Raw genomic sequence first — 19425 nt, forward strand, 5'->3', positions numbered from 1 at the left:
ATGTGTGCGGATATATTTCCCCTCTGAAAAATACTAATAAAAACATCAGTTACAAAGGAGTAATAGGAAATACCTATTTGGGGCTGGAAATTACTACTGCCATTTTCCTTTAGGTACCATAAAATGTTATAGAACAGCTGGTTACATTTGTTGATCTATAATACTTCTCACCTCTAAAGACCTTCCCAAAGTTCTGCCCCACGCTATTTCTTTTCTCCTGTGGTGTCCCTGTTCAGCCTCTCCAGTGCTCCCATAATGCTAGTCTTGATGCCCCATTTTTGTCTTTTCCCTCCTTTAGTCCCCTATGCCCTTCCCAAGCCAGTTTGCCAAGCCAACATCCTCTTTATTCAAATCCCTTCTACATTCATACAGCACAGAATTGCACATCCTGGGTGACATCCTGACCCTGTTGAAGTCAATGGGAGTTTTGCCATTGACTACAATGGAGTCAGGATTTCACCCCCTGTATTTTAGCTACCTTTTCCTCCCTCTGCCCTTGCTTGTTTGTCTCATTCACCTGACATGTCTTGTCTTAAACGGCAAATTCTTTGCGGTGGGGACTGTCATTAACTATGTTTGTACAGCACCTAGCACAAAAGGATCCAACCTGATTGAGGCCCTTAGGTGCTACCAAAACATAAATGTTAAATAGAAATAGGAAAAAATGCTTCTTTTACAATGGTCACAAAATGTGAATTTTCTAGCAGAGTAGAAAAAACCAAACCCTTCCCCCAAAACCCCAACTATGAACTTTAATGGAAGTATCAAGAAATGTACATGCCTTCCTGAGGAAGATCATTGTTGCCATTTCTCTTCCTGGCTCATTTCCTCTCCTGATCAGTTTAAATAGTATGCTCTTCAGGGCAGAGCCTGTGTCTTTGTTTCTGTGAAGCACCCAGCATGCATGTGGGTGCTCAAAAATAAATACCATTAAAAAAAGCCAAGTTGTAACACATGCCCCCAAGGGCTGCTAGTTGCAATGCTAAGAGATGGACATTAAATCATTCACTGGTAATCATTTCTGCTAAAGACAACAACAACAAAAAAAAAGGGGGGGGGGAGAGAAGAGAAAAAGGCAGACTGAGAACACGTGACATTTCTTTGAACAGCACATTCTGAGTTCAAAATCCTACAGAGCAGCCAAACCACAAGCCAGCATTCATTCCCCTGATGAAAGAACTCAGATGAAAGTGGATTCCAAGCTGTAGAGGCCCCGAAACATTGGAGATGTGAACTGTCGCTCTTTCTGGCAAACACCGAGCTATTGACAATCAAGAGCTATTCACTGACTGGTGGGTAGCACAAATGTCACACTCCTTCTATTATGTGCTAGCCCCATAGCACTGGTGTCAGGGATTTGCGAGTGACAGGAGTTATTGCAAGATGAGGGGGTTCAGCAGCTGAAGGATTTGCAACTTGCCAAAGCTCAGCAGCCAGGAGGCCGAACCATTATTTACAGTCAAATCCTGTGTGCACTGAAGTCAATAGGGAATTTAGCCATTAACTTCAATGGGAGCAGAACTGATCTCTCAAAGCTATTAAACTCTGTGCCATTCCCCATTTCCTCAGCTGGCATGGAACTGCCAAACCCTGGGATCAATCCAATGCTGCTAAAGTCAAAAGAAAGATTCTCATTGACTTCAGTGAGAAGTGAATCAGGCCCCCTCTTTCCAATTGCCCTAGATCAAATGTGCCTCATCATTGCTTAAAGCTTTGGATGAATTCACAGTTTAATCAGTATAGCCAGTTTGTAGGCTGTGCTATGTATTGCAGCTGGGTGAGGGCCATGTTCTGCTGGCTAATTTAGAGCTGTTTATGATTCTGGAAAGATCCATGAGAGAGGCTAGAGCAAAAGGAAGATGCAAAGCCAATTCTTCTTTTGGGCCCTCGTTTTTTTTTCCTCCACTGCTCTAGCCTTTTCTTTTTGTGGGAGTAGCCTGGCCTCCCCCATACACATTGAGCCCAAGTCCTCTTCTCCCTTTCCCCTGCTGGAGAGGGGAGGAGGCCATGGGTAGACTTCAGGTCTATTGCTAGAGAAGATGAGGAGGAGCTTTCCATAAGAGGGAGAAGGGTAGCCAAGAGAAGATGACGGAATCCAAGTTCACACCCACTCCAGATCCATGTGAGAATCCTGGACAATTTCCTCCCCCATTCAGGAGGTCCTGGCAATTCTCCCAGAGCTGGGCTGTACTTTGGACGATCCCTGTCCCTCTCCTTAAGACTAGAGCTTGCTAGCTCTTCTCTTTGGAGCTGAAGTTGTACTTTAGACCAGTTGTAGAACCTCAGGCAGCTTCTCCTCCAGCTAGCCCTTTTCCCAATAAGTCCTTCCATCCCCAGGTTGGGAGAGTTAACATAGGCAGACCTTCCCCTGTTGCTTTCTTCTCCCTACAACATTTACAGACATCTACCCTACTATGAAGGGGGCGGGAGCATTTGACCCCTACTCCCAGCTCATTCCTTAGTCCTTATTGGCTGGGTGAGAGAGGAGCCCTGCCCCACCTTCTCTGCAAGGCTTCAAGTCCCAGGTCCTTAAAAATACAGTAACAGAAGTCCTTCTAAATGCCACTTCTTCTTAGGACCCATCTCCTGTTTTCCGGTATCTCCTCAGGCTTTGTGTATCAAATCACTCCATACTTTTCAAGGGCTGTGCCACATATTGGGTTGCCTAGATCTATACTTTTACATTTAGCTGTATTAAAAATACATATTGCTTGCTTGCACCCAAATGCAGGGTTGCCAGAATAGGGCAGGGGGGCCAGGGCCCTCCCACTTTTTGAAAGTGAATGGGTCTGGTCTGTCCTCTTTTCAGCAGGGGTCCCTCCCCCGCCCCTCCTGGTCAGGCCGGCAGCTGGAGCCGTAGCCCAGGCAGCTGTGGGGTACCACAGACCCCCCACCTGCCCAGGGTGAGGGGGTTGAGAGCACACCCCTGCACATGTCACCGTTCCACGGGCCCTCACCCCTGCACCCAGAGCGGGAGGGTCTGTGGCTTCCCCAGCTGCCCACCTGCCGCTCTTACTTGGACTCGGCTCTGGCTGGGGGGGGCCGCAGCCCGGCCCTGGTAAGAGCCGCGTGGGCAGCAGCACCACGGACCCGCCACCTCCCCTGGGTGGGGAGCCCCCAGGGAGGGGACACGGGCTGGGGGCTGCTCTTGACGCCCTCACCCAGGCAGGGAGGGTCCGCGGCGCAGTTCCCCACGTGGATCTTACCATGGCCAGACTGTGCCCCCCCAGTCAGAGCCAAATCCAGTTGAGGTAAGAGCCATGCACGGGCAGCTCTGGGGAGCTGCGGACCCTCCTGCCCTGGGTCCGCAGCTCTGGGCCTTGGGCAGAAGAGGAGGGGTTGGGGCAGGAGGTTTTGACCCCTGGCCCCCCACTTTTCAGCAAGCTCTGCTACCCTTGCCCAGTTTACCAAGCAATCCAGAGGACTCAATCAGGGACCTATCCTTTGCATTATTTACCATTCCTCCAAATTTCTCTATCTGAAAACTTTATCAGTGAGGATTTTATGTTTTCTTACAGGTCATTGTTAAAAATGTTAACAGTGTAGGGCCAAGAACCGATTCCTGTGGGACCCCACTAGAAACACACCCACTTGATAATGATTCTCCATTTACAATTACATTTTTATATAAATTAGCCAATTTTTAATCCATTTAATGTGTGCCATGTTAATTTTATATTATTCTAGGTTGTTAATCAAAATGTCTTATGGTACCAAGTTAAATGCTTTACAGAACAAATCTAAGAATATCACATTAACACTATTACCTTTAAGAACTAAACTTGTAATCTCATCCAAAAAAAAAAAAATCCCAATAGAGTTACATAGCTGCCAAATTTTCTTCAGCTCCATGTCAGATTTTATGCAAATTATTTAATAAGCCAATTTGCATAATTTCAGATAACTTGCATATAAACATCATTTGTAAAGCTGTGTGAGTGTACTTGCTAGTGAAACGTGTCTGCCTACTTGATATCCTGTGACAACAAGTCACTGATTTCCCACTCAGGGTTTTACTGAACACAGAGTAGATGTGGGGAAGCAGGACCTTCCTTGCACCTCTCAAGTTAGAGGAGAGGGTTTGTGGGTGTAACCCTTCTGCCCGTCAGAGTTGGCAGCAACAAGGGCCGGGTTCAATATCTAGAGGTTCCATTCCAATAACACAATGCAAACCGGCTCGAGCCCCCACCCAGTGACCTGGGACAAATATATACCACCCCCGCTGGGCGCCTCCAAGAGGCAATACTTCCCCTCTCGCAAGCACATAGTCTGAGTGTAGCAAAAGTCTTTTAATAACAGAGAGAAACAATGTGGCATTATGTTGGGGAAACACCACCAACAGGATTCATAACACAACCCATGAGCAAAAAAAAAACCCCACCCCAGGCAAATTGGGGCATGCCCTTTTCCCTTTAGTCCTTGAGTCCAGCAACCCCAAATCACCCAAAGTCCCAAAAAGTCCAATGCCCCAAAAGTCTCTGTCCCTGGTCAGGGCAGCCCCGGAGTTCGAAAGTTTATCTGCGGAGCTTTACCTCCCAACCTGGGTGGAAATGGGACGGGGGTAAGAGGCACCTTACGTGATCTGAAGCTGACCGCCCCATAGCTCCATAGCAGCGCTCCGCTCCGCCAGCCGCCCCACGAACTCCTTCGCTCAGCTGCGCTCCGCTCCGCCAGCCGCCCCACAAACTCCTTCGCTCAGCTGCGCTCCCCTCCGCCAGCCGCCCCATGAACTCCTTCGCTCAGCTGCACTCCGCTCCGCTCCACCAGCCGCCCCACGAACTCCTTCGCTCAGCTGCGCTCCGCTCCGCCAGCCGCCCCACGAACTCCTTCGCTCACCTCCACAGCCCACAAGCAGCTCCTGCCATCCACACACTGCTCCGTGTCGAACTGCTTCACCAGCCATCCCACAAACTGCTCCACAATATATCTTCAGGCTCCCCCACTACTTAACACAACACTCAGTGATTTCAGCTCTTAGGTGAATTCAGCTTATAGTAGGGGAGCCCCAGTGCTGGTGCACTGTCAGCCCAAAGTGAGCTCAGCAGCCTATAACTAGACTTCTAATGAAATCAAAATTAGCTCTGATATTCCACAGTGGAGAGAGGAGAAAGTGCAATCAGCATGTAAGGCCCATCACCGAGAGGCCCATACCACCAAGTATTACTACTTGTCCCCAGCCTCTCTCTATTCACACAGTTTTGGAACCCATGACCCTTGCCTAGCGAGTGCTACTTAGTTGATGGTGAATCCCTCCATCATAACAAAAGGCCACGTACAGTTCCAAGCACAGTTCCCATAATCAGGGTAACAACAATTTATTCTTCCTGCCCCAATAACAGAGACACTGGGGATCCCACAGCAGCCAAAGTGACCATTTGGGCAGCTATGGTCTCATTCTAGGCGTGGTGGGTGTGCCTATGCAAATGAGATCGGCCCCTGAAGTTCTTTTCCACAACTTGCCACACCTCACCACCAGATGTCAGGGTGGAGCTCATCCTGAAACTGCTTACATGGGGAACTAGAGGGGAAGGCAAATGTATCTGGGAGCCCAAGAGGGTTCAGTTGCTGAGTGGAAAGGAGGCAGGGGAGTTACTAGAGGGATTAGTGGGGGGTGTTGTTATAGGGTGGCATTAGGTAGTTCTCCCATCAGACCTTCTCCCTACCCTGCCCCCCTTAGTTCTTCTCCCATTCTGTTTCCTCCCTCACTAGCACCTGCTTTTCCTTCCGTCTCTGTTACCCCCTCTCAGTGCTGGTACCCCATTAACTCCTAATGCTAATGTTGCCGGCACCCAGTGCCGAGAGGCTGAACAACAGCTTGAGTGGTTCGTTACCCGGTGTGCTACACCCAATAATCACAATGGGGTGGAGAAGCAGAAAAGTTTATTTGCAGCTGCAAAAAGGTACAGGGAGAATAAAATCTCAAATCCTGCACAACAGAGCAGGAAGTTACACAGGCTTTTATACATCCTTTTTCTCAGCATACTTATCCAATAGCAAGCTGCCCCAAGTATCCATATAGCCAGCCAATCCAGTTCCCAGCTAGTTCCCTGACTCTCTGTATCATTTGTTAAACTATACATAAAGCTGCTTTATTCAGCATTGTTCTTTCATATCTCCCCTGTTTGGCCTTGCTTAGTTTCAGGCAGTCTGACTCTGCAACATACTGTTGCAGATTCTCAGCATAACTGCTGTGTGTGCCTCCAGGCAGGGGGGCCAAGGACACTTGGGCCTAGTACGCAGAGCTGCTGCGAGTGCCACCAGGCAGGAGGGGGGGCCAAGGACACCGGGGCCTAGTGCGAGGGGGCTTCATCGACACTCGTGGTCTTCCATCCCCTCGAGTTACCTAGTGGCCATGCCCCAGTGTCCCCAACAACTCCCCCCTTTGAGAACACTCAATAGCCTGGGCTCTGAGTTTTCTCACTTGGGCTTGCTACATTGGAGATGTTAACTTGACGGCAAGTTACATTTCCAAACCCCTTTTTTGTGGTAAGATTATTTGTAAGTGTTTCCCTAAAAGGGGAGGAATCATTACACCCACACTGTTGGCCTCCCCTGTTGGTCTTTATCCAATACCCATCAGCCCACTGTGTAATAACACAGGAGCTTTTTCCCACAGGACGCCCATAGTGATCAGATTGGTTTCGGGTAAAACATAACACTCCCTCAGTGAGTACTGCAACTGAATACTCCTGGTCCTGATAGGTGGCCTGCTGTAAAGAGGTCTTATTCCAGAATGGCGAGTCCGTTCTTTCCTGCTCTTTGGTGGTGGCTAATTCTGCTAGGGTCAGGGGCAGCATGTCAAGGGGCATTCCCGTTTTGGGGGATAGTGGAGTTGGAGCACATACCCAGCAATCAGTCTGGTTTGTTAAAGTAGCAACATGGTGCACAAGCAAAACAAAGGAGTTATGCTCCCGATATGCACAGTTTGGAAATACCAATACAGAGAATAACAATGTTACCCAATTAATTATTACCAGAGTCTTCCCAACCCAGGGTCTCCAGTACCTGGGTGGGCCCATTTTAGCATTAAGGTGCCCGCTATTTGTGTCTTTTAAACAGTAGCTTTAGCCCGAGATCTCACTAGATGAGGAGTCAGCAGGTTGGACAGTCCACTGTCCTGCTGACGAGGGGGCGGTTACTGCCTTCAGACGAGAGTGATGGATCCAGTTCTTGTGTCCCTCGATCTTTGCCGCTGTATGGGAGACCAGCAGGACGGTATAGGGTCCTTTCCACTTTTCCTGGAGAGGCTCGTCTTTCCAGATGCGAACAAGCACAGAGTCACCGGGCTGTAAGGAGTGAACGGGAGAGTCCAAGGGGAGAGGCTGGGAATCCTTGGTATACCTGTGAAGAGACAAGAGAACAGCAGACAGGGAACACATATACTGTGACAAAAAACCATTACCCAACTCCCATTCCCCTGACAGAACCGGGGTGCCATTCATAGGCCATGCCCTTCCAAACATAATTTCAAAGGGACTGAGCCCTAATCTACCCTTTGGGAGAACGCGGATACGGAGTAGGACGAGGGGCAAAGCATCAGGCCATCGCAGTGAGGCTTCTTGGCACACTTTTGAGAGATGCCGTTTAAGGGTCTGATTGGTCCGCTCCACTACCCCACTGGCTTGCGGTCTCCAGGGCGTATGGAGTTTCCAGGGGATCTGTAAGGAATGTGAAATGCTTTGAATGATTTTTGACGTGTAATGTGTCCCGCTGTCAGATTTCATCCACAGGGGGAGTCCAAAGCGAGGAATGATCTCCTTAACAAACTTGAGGGCCACTGTTCTGGCAGTGCAGTTACGGCATGGGAAGGCTTCTGGCCATCCGCTGAACCGATCCACTATGACAAGGAGATATTTGAACCCTTGGGTCTGGGGAAACTCAGTAAAGTCTATTTGCCACACTTGTCCGGGGCCCGGAGTGGGTTCTAGGGCAGCTGGTGGCACAGGATGTCCCGGTCGGGGGTTATTCTTTTGGCAGACTAAGCAGTCCGCTTGTACCTGGGCAGCCAGGGGTCGGAGTCCGGAAGTGATAAAGTATTTTCCCATTAGCTGGATAAGTGCTTCCCTGCCAGCATGAGTGGTTTAATGTAGTTTCTGAAGCACTGGCCGGATTGGGTAAGAGGACCTTCCCTTCTGGGGAATGGAGCCATTCCTCCTTTTCCCGGAGACCGAGTTTGTCAGTTAGCTGTCTCTCCTCCCCAGAGTACTGAGGGGTTGGAAGCTCCCCTACTGATGGGATAAGGGCATGCATATGGGCGTTCTCAGCCTGAGGGGATGGCAGGGTGGCAGCATGCTTAGCCTCTCTATCTGCCCAAGCGTTACCTCTGGCCACATCTTGATCTTCCCTTTGATGGGCTTTACAGTGTACCACCGCCACTTCCGAGGGGAGTTGTATGGCTTCTAGGAGCCGGAGGATTTGGGGCCCGTACTTGACTGGGGAGCCTTGGGCTGCCAGCATTCCCCTTTGCTTCCATAGGCCAGCATGAGCATGCAGCACACCAAAAGCATACTTTGAATCAGTAAAAATGTTGACCCGCTTTCCTTTTGACAGTTCAAGTGCACGGGTCAGGGCTATTAGTTCGGCAAGCTGGGCAGAGGTCCCAGCAGGCAAACCTTCAGCTTCCACAGTGTCATGGAGGGTCACAACAGCATAACCCGCCCTCCTTTGCCCATCTATTACAGTACTGCTACCATCAGTGTACCACTCATAATCTGCATTTGGGAGAGGTACATCCTTTAATTCCGGACGGCTGGAGTACTGGACATCTATGATCTCTGAACAGTCATGTTTCTGTTCCTCTGTTTCTGGCAAGAGGGTGGCTGGGTTAAGGGAGGGGCAAGGCTGTAAGGTGACTTCAGAGTTCTCTAACAGCTTAGCCTGGTACCGAGCAATCCGAGCCTGGGTGAGCCAAAGCCCTCCCTTTGCATCCAATAAGGCTTGGACCATATGGGGAGTATAGATTTGCATAACCCCTCCCAATGTTAGCTTCTTTGCTTCCTCAAGCACTAGGGCAGTAGCTGCGACCGCCCGTAAACATGCCGGCCAACCCTTTGCAACCTGATCCAATTGCTTAGAAAAATAAGCCACGGGACGTCTCCATGCTCCTAATAGCTGTGTGAGCACTCCTAGGACCACCCCCCTTCGTTCATGTACATACAACTGAAACGGCTTAGAGAGATCCAGCAGGTCCAGAGCTGGGGCTTCCATCAATTTTCTTTTCAGGATTTTAAATGCCCTATCAGCCTCTGGGGTCCAATAGAAGGGGTAGATCCACTCCTTTTACACAGTCGTACAGGGGTTTAGCCCACAGTCCAAACTCTGGGATCCATATCCTGCAAAAGCCTGCCATACCCAGAAATGCCCTGAGCCACTTACAATTATTTGGAGAGGAACTTGACAGATAGATTCCTTTCTTTTTTTTGCTTGAACAGCTGACGCTCCCCTTGCCTAGCTGTAACCTGATCCCTCTCCACCTCAGACAACAGGGTTCTCAGGAGGATATTACAGTCGTCTCAATCGGCTTGTGACTACTGAGGCACCCCTCAAAGACTGAAATAAACCTGTTTGGGTTCGTTGAGAATTCCCCAGCCTGTTTTAAAAGCTGCTAAGTCTATTGGATTGAATGGCACATGGGTTTAAACTTGCATAGTGGTAGCCTGACATCCATCTGCCCCTGGGCAAGCCACAACAGTCTCGGTAAGCAAAGGATAGAGTCCCACCGAGGAGGCAATCTCTGTAACCCGAGGCATCCTACCCTTATAAGGTGGGGGTGTGGGGGCCGAAGGGGACTCCGGCTCTGCCATTACAGTGGAGGTGGGGGTCTGGGGACTAACATTAGCTACTACCGAACCAGTTGGAGTCAGATTACAGCGCTGTAAAATATCTGGTCGAGTACATAAAGTCAGAAACAAATGCGCATACATATGTTCATTCCATTTCCTTGTTCTCTGACAGAACAGGAGTAACTGAAGGATCGTGTTGTAGTTAATTGACCCTCCTGGTGGCCATCACCCTGGTCCTCTAGTTGATATTGAGGCCAGTCAACTGTACAGAATCATTTTAATTGGCTCTTAGTCATCGGATCTGCACCAAATACCTTCCAGTTTGCTAGAATGCACTCTAGGGGCGTACACCGTGCCCTAACCTCTGAGCTCTGTCCCTGTCCTATACCTACAGGGTAACTCTGGGCATCCCCAGGTTCCAACAGAGCATATAATCCGGATTTTAAAAGGTTCCTACCTTATCCAAGGGACCGGTTCTTCACCGTGGCCTGCAGCTGCTCCTCCCCCATGTCTAAGGGACCGGTACTTCACCGCCGTCCACAACAGCTTCTCCATTATATGAGTGTGTTGCACCGTTGTGCCCTCTGGGGTCGATCAAATCGCGTCTCCTCCGAGGCCCCCGATGAACTCACCGGTGCGCGCTGGGCGTCGGTTCTCGCCGCAATCCTCGACCTCCAGGAGGGGTCCGGGCAAGGCTAAATTGCAGCCTCGTCGCCCACCCAGGGACGCCAAAAGCTGTTGCCGGCACCCAGTGCCGAGAGGCTGAACAACAGCTTGAGTGGTTCGTTACCCGGTGTGCTACACCCAATAATCACAATGGGGTGGAGAAGCAGAAAAGTTTATTTGCAGCTGCAAAAAGGTACAGGGAGAATAAAATCTCAAATCCTGCACAACAGAGCAGGAAGTTACACAGGCTTTTATACATCCTTTTTCTCAGCATACTTATCCAATAGCAAGCTGCCCCAAGTATCCATATAGCCAGCCAATCCAATTCCCAGCTAGTTCCCTGATTCTCTGTATCATTTGTTAAACTATACATAAAGCTGCTTTATTCAGCATTGTTCTTTCATATCTCCTCTGTTTGGCCTTGCTTAGTTTCAGGCAGTCTGACTCTGCAACATACTGTTGCAGATTCTCAGTGTAAGCAGTGTCAGGATGAGCTCCACCCTGACATCTGGTGGTGAGGTGTGGCAAGTTGTGGAAAAGAACTTCAGGGGCCGATCTCATTTGCATAGGCACACCCACCACGCCTAGAATGAGACCATAGCTGCCCAAATGGTCACTTTGGCTGCTGTGGGATCCCCAGTGTCTCTGTTATTGGGGCAGGAAGAATAAATTGTTATTACCCTGATTATGGGAACTGTGCTTGGAACTGTATGTGGCCTTTTGTTATGATGGAGGGATTCACCATCAACTAAGTAGCACTCGCTAGGCAAGGGTCATGGGTTCCAAAACTGTGTGAATGGAGAGAGGCTGGGGACAAGCAGTAATACTTGGTGGTATGGGCCTCATATGCTGATTGCACTTCCTCCTCTCTCCACTGTGGAATATCAGAGCTAATTTTGATTTCATTAGAAGTCTAGTTATAGGCTGCTGAGCTCACTTTGGGCTGACAGTGCACCAGCACTGGGGCTCCCCTACTACAAGCTGAATTCACCTAAGAGCTGAAATCACTGAGTGTTGTGTTAAGTAGTGGGGGAGCCTGAAGATATATTGTGGAGCAGTTTGCGGGGTGGCTGGAGTGCCTTGCGGACCAGCTGGTGAAGCAGTTTGACGCAGAGCAGTTTGTGGATGGCAGGAGCTGCTTGTGCGCCGTGGAGCTGAGCGAAGGAGTTCGTGGGGCGGCTGGCGGAGCGGAGCGCAGCTGAGCGAAGGAGTTCGTGGGGCGGCTGGCGGAGCGGAGCGCTGCTATGGAGCTATGGGGCGGTCAGCTTCAGATCATGTAAGGTGCCTCTTACCCCCGTCCCATTTCCACCCAGGTTGGGAGGTAAAGCTCCGCAGATAAACTTTCGAACTCTGGGGCTGCCCTGACCAGGGACAGAGACTTTTGGGGCATTGGACTTTTGGGACTTTGGGTGATTTGGGGTTGCTGGACTCAAGAACCAAAGGGAAAAGGGCATGCCCCAATTTGCTTGGGGGGGGGGGTTTGCTCATGGGTTGTGTTATGAATCCTGTTGGTGGTGTTTCCCCAACATAATACCACATTGTTTCTCTCTGTTATTAAAAGGCTTTTTGCTACACTCAGACTATGTGCTTGCGAGAGGGGAAGTATTGCCTCTTGGAGGCGCCCAGCGGGGGTGGTATATATTTGTCCCAGGTCACTGGGTGGGGGCTCGAGCCGGTTTGCATTGTGTTATTGGAATGGATCCCCTAGATACTGAACCCGGCCCTTGTTGCTGCCAACTTTGACGGGCAGAAGGGTTACATCACCATAACTGCTGTGTGTGCCTCCAGGCAGTGGGACCAAGGACACTTGGGCCTAGTACACAGAGCTGCTGCGAGTGCCTCCAGGCAGGAGGGGGGGGCAAGGACACCGGGCCTAGTGTGAGGGGGCTTCATCAACACTTGTGGTCTTCCATCCCCTCGAGTTACCTAGTGGCCATGCCCCAGTGTCCCCAACACTAACAACAGCTCTTGAACCCCTCCTTCGTCCCCCTCCCCAGCTAGTTCTCCCTATTAGCCCCTCACATGGGGCACTCACCCCCCATTGGACACCTCCTCTTTCCCTCTCCGCTGCACCATGTGGGCTGGGAACTGGCCAGGGACAGAGGCAGAGAAACTACCAGACTGCTTTCAGTGGCTATGAGGATCAACTTGCTGCTCCCCCCAAGCCCATATGAATGTGTGGAGCTGTCTGGGCTTCGGAGTACACAAGGGGGACTTATAGATGTGCATGTCACACAAGCTGCCTGGCACTGACAGATCTGAAGTTAACAAGCTGCACCTGCCACAATGAGTCAACAAGATCTCCCCCTACCCCCAAGTTCCAACACCTGCTAACAGGGCAGGACAAGAGGAGAGTGCTGCTACCCACTCATGGTTTGTCTCACTGCATCCTGATGTAGTAACAGTGTCTGCATTTAGATCTCTGCATCGTGAGCGCTGTGGTGTGTTGTTCTCGCCAGCTCCATCCCTGCATTCAGGCTAATTTTGGTGCTGTCAGTTCTTACTAGTCTCAAAAGGACGGACACCAGCAGGGCACAGGGATGATTAAGTGAAGAGTTCACTTGATTTGGCACCAATTTCTAGCAGTCACAGTCAAGGTTTGGGCCATCACAGCCCAGTGCACTGGCCCTTGATTGGCTTGATTTTACCAACTCATTCACTGACAGCTTTCCTCAACTCTCCTATTGCCACCCTTCCTTAACCTTCTCCTCAGGTCCCTCTGGCACCAGTGTTACTGGCAGATTCCCATTGTTATCTAAACTTCAACAAGCATGATGCTGATCTTATCACATGTCAAACCGTCGCCCAAATTCAGGCCCCGGCGTGTGTGTGTAGAACTCCCACCAGTTTGTATCTGAGAATCCAGCAGAAGCGTGACAGGATACCAGGGCCCTGGCAATGTGGGGAGAAGCTTCTAGAAGAGCATGGCCATTAGTGGGGCTGAAGAGGTTGAGTGGCAGGGAATGCATTCCTCAGACTGTATAGTCAGGAAGTGCAGCCTGAAACCTCCACTACTTGATAGCTGGAAATCTGGGCCCACTTAAGGGAACTGTTGATTTTAAACCTTTCCTGTGACCTGCCAGTGTCATTTCTGCAGCTGAATGGAGCAATAATTGGCAGTGCTCAAATCTGCCTGAATGCTGGGACAGAGTTGGTGAGAAGAACAGTACTCTAGAGAGATGATGGAAGAGAGAGCCAAGCCTGAGAGACTAGGGCCATACAAGCATTTCACTCGTTAGCTTGACTTACTTCTATTATTTAGTGCTGTTACTCCTCACAGTATCTATTCTGTAACTCAAAGCAGAGAGGCCAATATAACAGTATATTAGAGACCAATGACCAGATTTTGCCTGGCACCATTGTAGGTGCACAAGAGGGTAAGGGCTCAAGAAGACCTCAACTTTCCTCTGATCCTCATGCAGCATTCAAATGCAACTACTGTCCCTGTGCTCCTCCAAGCTCAGGGCCTACTCCTTCCTAATGCTTCCAAGGGTACAAAACACCCCAATGGGTACAGGGATGAGGTGAGGCCATCGCAGAGCTGGATGAGTGCAAAGTGGGGTTGCCACTTTTGGCTGGACATATTCCTGGAGGTTTCATCACAACATAATCCCTAATTAAAGATTAATCTTCAATTCCTGGAGACTCCAGGACACTCCTAGAGGGTTGAAAACCCTAGATGAGGAATGGTGCAACAGGCTTGCTTCCTGACAACATGATTTGACTGGTTTTGAGGAGGAACTTGTCTAAACCTGAGTCACTTCCAGAGGTACAGCTCCTCATTGGACTCAGCTGAAAATAATTTGTAGCCCAAAACATAGCATAATTCAACCCAAATTTGCAAAGCTGGGAGGACACAGAAATATGCCTTCCTATGGAGCTCTCCTGCTGACCCAAAAACACCTTTGTTTTACATTAACATTTTTCTGCAACGAAGACTTGTTTCCTCACCCCATGAGAGAGACTCCAGGCCAAATCCTGTCCTGTGTCTGAGAGCAGAACTGGATTCAGTTTTTTTCCTAGGCAGCATCCTTGCAATGGTTAAAGTATGAGCTCCTCACTGGAGATTTATTTTTTACATTAAATACAGTTCATTTGGGTGTCAAAGTGAATGGAGGTCAAGTTGGCCTTTCCCCTAGGGAGGCTCAAACAGCCTTCTGGATTCTCAACCAGTGAAAGAGAAGACAATTTCCTTCAGCTTCTATGCAGTGTATTCCTCTTTAAAGGCCAAATTATGCCCTGACTGTGAAAGGCCCTTGACTTGAGTGGGGTATATAGGAGGTTGCTCAAGAAAGACTTTTTCCTGATGTGGCCTTTTTACGTTTGCAAAAGGCTGGAGTCAGTTTAGACATGCACAACTGTTAATAAGTTTCCTGACAAAGTGACATGTAAACAGTGTGGACTGCACAAAAAGGAGCCTATATTTTCCACTTCATTGATACCCTTTGCACCCCCACAACCATCAGCTCTTCTGAAAGCTCTGGGTGGAGTGTGCCAGGTGCAGGGGTGGTCCGACATGCTGGTTGTTCTCTAAATAGAGAAGTGAGCCTATTCAATGAGAGAGTGGGAAGCAGAAATATAGCAAAATGGCATCTCCTCTGTGAACTTGCAGTACCTCTCAGTAACTATTGTTTTTGAAAGAAAAACACATCACATATATTGGACTGCCAGGGGAATGTTCTGCAGTACAATACCTCATAGCTCCTTCTTCATATACTGTGTATCACACATTGTCACAAAATCTTGTGGAGTGAGCTCCCATGCTCAGGGTCTAACTGATTGCCATACATGGGGACAGGAAGGAATTTCCCCCCAGGTCAGACTGGCAGTGACTTTGGAGGAGGTGGGGGGTTCCACCTTCCTCTGCAGCGTGGGATGCAGGTCACTTGACAGGTCCCTGAGTGAATCTCACTTAATCATTTTCCTGCCATTGCCAGGGTCTCAGGCACTGTTGCAACTTGGTTCCTCCTGTTTTCTGCCTGTGGCATGTAATAGCCGAGGCTTCTGTGGGTTGTATTGCTTTGGTCTCATTTCACTTGTTGAGTTAGTGGGTGGGTTCTGGATGGTGGCGGCGGCCTATGATATACAGGAGGTCAGGCTAGATGATCAGGGGATCCTTTCTGATCTTAAACATTCTGACTCTATGGGTATGTCTACACTACGAAATTAGGTCGAATTTATAGAAGTCGGTTTTTTAGAAATCGGTTTTATATATTCGAGTGTGTGTGTCCCCACAGAAAATGCTCTAAGTGCATTAAGTGCATTAACTCGGCGGAGCGCTTCCACAGTACCGAGGCGAGCGTCGACTTCCGGAGCGTTGCACTGTGGGTAGCTATCCCACAGTTCCCGCAGTCTCCGCTGCCCATTGGAATTCTGGGTTGAGATCCCAATGCTTGATGGGGTAAAACATTGTCGCGGGTGGTTCTGGGTACATATCGTCAGGCCCCCGTTCCCTCCCTCCCCCCATGAAAGCAAGGGCAGACAATCATTTTGCGCCTTTTTTCCTGAGTTACCTGTGCAGACGCCATACCACGGCAAGCATGGAGCCCGCTCAGGTAACCGTCACCCTATGTCTCCTGGGTGCTGGCAGACGCGGTACGGCATTGCTACACAGTAGCAGCAACCCATTGCCTTGTGGCAGCAGACGGTACAGTACGACTGGTAGCCGTCATCGTCATGTCTGAGGTGCTCCTGGTCGCCTCTGTGAGGTCGATCAGGAGCGCCTGGGCAGACATGGGCGCAGGGACTAAATTTGGAGTGACTTGACCAGGTCATTCTCTTTAGTCCTGCAGTCAGTCCTATTGAACCGTCTTATGGTGAGCGGGCAGGCGATACGGACTGCTAGCAGTCGTACTGTACCATCTTCTGCCGAGCAGCCATGAGATGTGGATGGCATGCAGTCCTTCTGCACCGTCTACTGCCAGCCAAAGATGTAAAAGATAGATGGAGTGGATCAAAACAAGAAATAGACCAGATTTGTTTTGTACTCATTTGCTTCCCCCCCTCCCCTGTCTAGGGGACTCATTCTTCTAGATCACACTGCAGTCACTTACAGAGAAGGTGCAGCGAGGTAAATCTAGCCATGTATCAATCAGAGGCCAGGCTAACCTTCTTGTTCCAATAAGGACAATAACTTAGGTGCACCATTTCTTATTGGAACCCTCCGTGAAGTCCTGCCTGAAATACTCCTTGATGTAAAGCCACCCCCTTTGTTGATTTTAGCTCCCTGAAGCCAACCCTGTAAGCGCCCCTCCCAGCGTCAGAGCAATGGCAAACAATCGGGCATCTGAGAGGGCTGTCCAGAGCACTCACAATGGAGCACTCTGATGGGGCTAAAACATTGTCGCGGGTGGTTCTGGGTACGTGTCGTCAGGCCCCCGTTCCCTCCCTCCCTCCGTGAAAGCAAGGGCAGACAATCGTTTCGCGCCTTTTTTCATGAGTTACCTGTGCAGACACCATACCACGGCAAGCATGGAGCCAGCTCAGGTAACCGTCACCCTATGTCTCCTGGGTGCTGGCAGACGCGGTACGGCTTTGCTGCACAGTAGCAGCAACCCATTGCCTTCTGGCAGCAGATGGTGCAATACGATTGGTAGTCGTCCTCATCGTGTCCGAGGTGCTCCTGGCCACGTCGGCTGGGAGCGCCTGGGCAGACATGGGCGCAGGGACTAAATTTGGAGTGACTTGACCAGGTCATTCTCTTTAGTCCTGCAGTCCTATTGAACCGTCTTATGGTGAGCGGGCAGGCAATACGGACTGCTAGCAGTCGTACTGTACCATCTTCTGCCAGGCAGGCAAGAGATGAGGATTGCTAGCAGTCGTATTGTACCATCTTATGCCAGGCAGGCAAGAGATGAAGATGGCTAGCAGTCGTACTGTACCATCTTCTGCCAAGCAGCCATGAGATGTGGATGGCATGCAGTCCTTCTGCACCGTCTGCTGCCAGCCAAAGATGTAAAAGATAGATGGAGTGGGTCAGAACAAGAAATAGACCAGATTTGTTTTGTACTCATTTGCCTCCTCCCCTGTCTAGATCACACTGCAGTCACTCACAGAGAAGGTGCAGCGAGGTAAATCTAGCCATGTATCAATCAGAGGCCAGGCTAACCTCCTTGTTCCAATAACAACTATAACTTAGGTGCACCATTTCTTATTGGAACCCTCCATGCAGTCTTGCCTGAAATACTCCTTGATGTACAGGCACACCCTTTGTTGATTTTAGCTCCCTGAAGCCAACCCTGTAAGCCGTGTCGTCAGTCGCCCCTCCCTCTGTCAGAGCAACGGCAGACAATCGTTCCGCGCCTTTTTTCTGTGCTGACGCCATACCAAGGCAAGCATGGAGGCCGCTGAGCTCATTTTGGCAATTAGGAGCACATTAACCACCACACGCATTATCCACCAGTATATGCAGCACTAGAACATGGCAACGCGATACCGGGCGAGGAGGCGACGTCAGCGCGGTCCCGTGAGTGATCAGGACATGGACACAGATTTCTCTGAAAGCATGGGCCCTGACAATGCATGCATCATGGTGCTAATGGGGCAGGTTCATGCTGTGGAACGCCGATTCTGGGCTCGGGAAACAAGCACAGACTGGTGGGACCGCATAGTGTTGCAGGTCTGGGACGATTCCCAGTGGCTGCGAAACTTTCGCATGCGTAAGGGCACTTTCATGGAACTTTGTGACTTGCTTTCCCCTGCCCTGAAGCGCATGAATACCAGGATGAGAGCAGCCCTCACAGTTGAGAAGCGAGTGGCGATAGCCCTGTGGAAGCTTGCAACGCCAGACAGCTACCGGTCAGTTGGGAATCAATTTGGAGTGGGCAAATCTACTGTGGGGGCTGCTGTTATGGAAGTAGCTCACGCAATCAAAGATCTGCTGATATCAAGGGTAGTGACCCTGGGAAATGTGCAGGTCATAGTGGATGGCTTTGCTGCAATGGGATTCCCTAACTGTGGTGGGGCCATAGATGGAACCCATATCCCTATCTTGGCACCAGAGCACCAAGCCGCCGAGTACATAAACCGCAAGGGGTACTTTTCGATAGTGCTGCAAGCTCTGGTGGATCACAAGGGACGTTTCACCAACATCAACGTGGGATGGCCGGGAAAGGTGCATGATGCTCGCATCTTCAGGAACTCTGGTCTGTTTCAAAAGCTGCAGGAAGGGACTTTATTCCCAGACCAGAAAATAACTGTTGGGGATGTTGAAATGCCTATATGTATCCTTGGGGACCCAGCCTACCCCTTAATGCCATGGCTCATGAAGCCGTACACAGGCAGCCTGGACAGTAGTCAGGAGCTGTTCAACTACAGGCTGAGCAAGTGCAGAATGGTGGTAGAATGTGCATTTGGATGTTTAAAGGCGCGCTGGCGCAGTTTACTGACTCGCTTAGACCTCAGCGAAACCAATATTCCCACTGTTATTACTGCTTGCTGTGTGCTCCACAATATCTGTGAGAGTAAGGGGGAGACATTTATGGCGGGGTGGGAGGCTGAGGCAAATCGCCTAGCTGCTGGTTACGCGCAGCCAGACACCAGGGCGGTTAGAAGAGCACAGGAGGGCGCGGTACGCATCAGAGAAGCTTTGAAAACCAGTTTCATGACTGGCCAGGCTACGGTGTGAAAGTTCTGTTTGTTTCTCCTTGATGAAACCCCCCGCCCCTTGGTTCACTCTACTTCCCTGTAAGCTAACCACCCTTCCCTCCTCCCTTTAATCACCGCTTGCAGAGGCAATAAAGTCATTGCTGCTTCACAGTCATGCATTCGTTATTCATTCATCACACAAATAGGGAGATGACTACCAAGGTATCCCAGGAGGGGTGGTAGAGGAGGGAAGGAAAATGCCACACAGCACTTTAAGCACAGCACTTTAAAAGTTTACAACTTTAAAATTTATTGAATGACAGCCTTCTTTTTTTTGGGCAATCCTCTGTGGTGGAGTGGCTGGTTGGCCGGAGGCCCCCCCACCGCGTTC

General features: G+C 50.0%; 1 long non-coding RNA gene across 1 annotated transcript in view; it reads right to left on the reverse strand.

The window, feature by feature from the left end:
• Positions 1 to 8618: 8618 nt before the first annotated feature.
• Positions 8619 to 19425, reverse strand: part of LOC140913396 (uncharacterized) — a 47497-nt gene continuing 36690 nt past the window's right edge. Inside the window, exon 5 of the long non-coding RNA XR_012159574.1 lies at positions 8619 to 10580. This is a non-coding gene — a long non-coding RNA (uncharacterized lncRNA). The remainder of the gene's footprint in view (positions 10581 to 19425) is intronic.

The sequence above is a fragment of the Lepidochelys kempii genome, chromosome 6 (genome assembly GCF_965140265.1).
Source record: "Lepidochelys kempii isolate rLepKem1 chromosome 6, rLepKem1.hap2, whole genome shotgun sequence".
NCBI classification, from domain to species: Eukaryota; Metazoa; Chordata; order Testudines; family Cheloniidae; genus Lepidochelys; species Lepidochelys kempii.